The following is a 4,301-nucleotide window of genomic DNA, read 5'->3' on the forward strand; positions in this document are numbered from 1 at the left end:
TCATATACATTTTAACAAAGTAGAAACATTTATTTTTCATGTGGGACATAGCACACACATTAGAACATATCTGTCTAGCAAATAAATTATTTACACGAAAATTTATATATGTCATCCTAACTTCCAACCAGCAGCTAAGAAGTGTATGAGACATCTAAGAGCCAAGCTTAGAGGTCGGCACCAGAGAGCAACCTCAGACAATGATCTTATAGAAGTTCACCAGCTGGGAACAGAGACACGAAGAATGTCACGAGAAAAAAATTAAGTTCCACTTTTCTGATTTATGTATTAGAAAATGTAAGAAAGTTTTTCTACAATTACATTTTTCATTAAGAATAAAATGTAGAAGAGAAAATCATCTAGGAACAGAACTCTCTTTAGAGGAATGAAATATGTTGAGGGATTAGAGAATCTCATACCAATAATTTAGCCACTAAGAATATTAAAATTTCTATTTATTAAATAGTGACTTCTCTGAACCTAGCAGACCATATGAGAAACATGAGGTACATACTTCCCAAAATGAATATTAGCAAACAAACAAAGAAAGTGTAAGATGTAAGATGGGCTACAGGGTTCTAAGGGGATATTTCTACAAAACATTCCACCTTATTTCCATCCTGAAATACTAAGTGACAGCACTTATTTTGACTCTGGAGAATTCAACAATTTTTTTTTATTTGGGTCTCCGGATTCTTTATCCATGTTGCCCATTTGAAAGACTAAAGTTCATTTTGTTCAAGACAAGACAGGTGAATCACTATCTGTGATCTTCTGATAAGTATAGGGAGAAAAGTTACCTAAGAGTTTCCCATCAGTTTTTGGGAAGAGAGTGCATTGTCTCACTGGCATTAGTATAGCACTTTGTACTTTTAAAGAGATTACAAATACATTATGCCATTTGATCCTCACGAAAACCCTCTGAGATAGACTGGACACTTTAAAGACAAAGAAATCGGCTCAAAGAGATTTTCTAACAAAGCTTGTTAGTTAGTGGCAAAATTAGATCTCCTGATGCTTGGCCTGTGCTCTTTCTACCACACTGAAGGCTTATCTGAACGAGTTGAAAGAAAAATTTTTCCAAGGCCTGCAATACATCATTTTTACAAGTTTATTGCTTTATTATTTAAGATTTTTTTAAAAACTGCTCACTTTAGATACATTGGAAAATCTTGAAAATATAAATTAGATGAAACTCAGCAATAATGTCAATGCCTGAGGAAAACTGGTGTCAGGTATATGTTCATATATGTTTATTAGTTGACGTCATGTGAAGATTATAGTTCAATTTCATATTGATAGTATCAATTTCTATTTATATTGGCAACATGTTTTCACACTGAATATTTTTCAGAAATTTAAAAAAATACATAATATTTTAACAACTGGACATACAATCGTAATTTTTTCCAATGATTGTCAGACAACCATACTCTCTCTTACCTTTCACATCATCAATAATAAGTAATAAAGAACCTTAGGATTACTTTTACTTTTAAAAATTAGAATTAAAAAGAAACAAAAAAAATAAAAATTAGAATTACTGGTCATAAAATGTTTTTAAAAATCAAAATAATAATAATAATAATAATCATTGCTACAAACTCTTTTATGTTTTCCTAAACCCTGTATCAATTTACTTCTCTATCAGTGAAGGTGAATACCCAGTGTTACATGTATATTTTAATTTAATGTGCCAATTTTTGACATTTCACTGTGACAAAGTCTTATAAGTTAAAAGGTTGACTTTACTTCCAGCTCTTCTTCCTCATAATTAGGAACTCTCATTCTTCCTGGTTAAGTCACTAGGAAAAAATAACTGCCTAAACATTATTTTCCTTATTTTAGAGTAGTATAAAAACAGTATCACATTTTATACAGTCTTCTAAAACTCATTTCTTGACTTATAGTTTCACCCATGTAGATATATGTGTCTGTCATTCAGTGACTTTTCATTGTATAATTACTATTCCATTGTATAAATATACAATTTATTTATTGATTCTTCAGCACAGGAACATTTGAGGTATTATCAGCTCTCCTTCATTACTTCTAATGATATAAACAGTCTTTTTTTATTCAATGATAATCTATTTTTCTGAATTTAGTTTGCTATGTGCTGTTCCCTGCAAAGACGGGGCAACCACACAACATCCCTGAGGCCCCAGTTGCAGACCTGAGTATTATCCATAGGCAACAGAGTCTATCAGAAGTCTACGAGAAATCTCCCAACTGGGCTGGTATTTCATTTTTAAATAGTCATCCAGCTCTTCCTTACAGACTCAGAAAGATATTCCTTCTTTCCCACCTGGGAAAAGTTAATAGCAATGCTTTGAAGAATACTTTGAAGCTACTCTGTCCCCATTGCCTGAGAGAACTTGAACTTTAAGTGGCCACAGGGTACAATTTCCAGGAGCATGGCTTCCATGTCATTTTCTGGGAGTGTGGCCACTGTTCGCTCAGCTGTTCCTCAGAGGGTCTCCTTGGGCTGCCATTCTACCTGTGGGAGATCCAAACATGATGGTCTGCAAGCCTCTCTCATGGCCAACACAACAAGGTTCCTGTCTGGCTTCTGGTGCAGGGAGGTTTGGTCATTCTTTTTATCAGCTTCTCAATAATGCAAGCTCCAGGTTTGAACTGTAGAAATCTCTGCTCCCATAACATCTTCCAAATCGTGCACTAGTAATACACTGTTCATCATCTTCTTCATACAAGTCAGCTTTCTTCTCTGCCCATCACTGGGCTTCATCCAAAGCACAAAGCTCATGGCCTGAATACATAACTCTATTTCCAACTGCTGTAGTAGAGCCGCCATCTCTGAGGGCAGTGGTGGTCACTGCAGGTACAATATGCCCAACAGGCACCCTGAAGACACACTGCACCAGACTGCAGCTGTAAGGGCCAGGATTCGAGAACCCAGGCTACTGGCCAAGAGCCTCTTGATGCACTGCCAATCCTTTGCCATCCCTTAACAGAGTCTCCCTTATGGGCACTGCTGTTCTTCTGTCTTGCCTTCCTATGAACATTCTTATACATGTTTCCTGATGCACATTTCCATAAATTTCCCCAGAGTAAATAAATGGAATTATTTACAGCATGTCACTCTTGAGAAGAGGCATTAAACCAGTTTAAAATAATTACGTTTGGGATGCCTGGGTAACTCAGTGGTTGAGTGTCTGCCTTTGACTCATGTCGTGACCCTGGGGTCCTGGGATCGAGTCCTGCATCAGGGTCCCTGCAGGGTGCCTGCTTTTCCCTCTGCCTGTATCTCTCAGGAATAAACACACAAAAAAAATCTTTAAAAAATAAAACAATTATGTTCATAGAACTAGGTACTCACAACTTTCTTCATTGCTGTATTTAAGACAAGAAGGACAAGAAACTTTGTTTTTTTCTTTTGTTTTTGAATCATCAAAAAAAATCAGTATCTAGGTTAAAACTAGTTCTTATTTTCTTTGGATTTTGTTCCTAAAGTTTATTTCATGTCATCAGAGCCTAGTTGTAATTTGTGTTCTGGACTATGACATTAAAACATACACCGGGATGCCATCTTAGCATAGCAGAATAACCTAGGGAAAATCACTTTGCATGACCTGTCCATGGGTTTTTGAAGCAGAAAGAGTGGTGCACTTTCGTCATGCATTATAAATATTTATTCAACATTCCCTTGGTGTTGGAATTTAGACTCAGGCAACAGTAGGATGAGCAAAAATGGAAAGGTGAAGTCTGGATATCCCAGCAGGTCCACAAGGTGATGCAAGTGCCAGGTGTCAGAACATGGAATCAAGGAAAGAGTAAACTGTTTCAGAGAGGGTACTCAGAGATTAGTGATCATTTGAATGTTTGAGGACAAGGAGTTCCCAAATTACCCAAGCAAAATGGAGTCACCATTCATCAACAGACTAACCCAGTTAAGATCTAGAGCACCTTGCTATTCAGGCAAGGTAGACAAATCAAGGGGAACTCACTTGGAGGGCAACTGAAAGAGCACCACAGAATCATGGGTGCATATTCTAAAAACCAAAAATCAGGTCTCATGAATGTGATGAGATAGAGAAAATTTTATTCATAAAAGTGCCTCTTAAGGAGAATACTATATTTACTTGAAAGGCCAGCAGCAACAACTATTCTTAGGACAAAAAGCTCAACACTAAAGGCATTAATAATGGCCAAGATTTTACAGAAAGGAATAAATACAATTCTACCAGAGATGAGAGAGAGAGAGAGAGAGAGAGAGAGAGAGAGAGAGAGAGAGAAAGTTGATAGGAAAAAGTAGATGAGGAAGGAGAACAGATTACAGA

At 36.5% G+C, this 4,301-nt stretch overlaps 1 pseudogene; it reads right to left on the minus strand.

Moving 5' to 3' along the window:
* Window positions 1-2,274: 2,274 nt before the first annotated feature.
* LOC129512184 (39S ribosomal protein L46, mitochondrial-like) lies at window positions 2,275-3,026 on the minus strand (annotated as a pseudogene).
* Window positions 3,027-4,301: the final 1,275 nt, after the last annotated feature.

This window comes from Nyctereutes procyonoides, unplaced genomic scaffold (assembly GCF_905146905.1).
Source record: "Nyctereutes procyonoides isolate TBG_1078 unplaced genomic scaffold, NYPRO_anot_genome, whole genome shotgun sequence".
Taxonomy (NCBI): domain Eukaryota; kingdom Metazoa; phylum Chordata; class Mammalia; order Carnivora; family Canidae; genus Nyctereutes; species Nyctereutes procyonoides.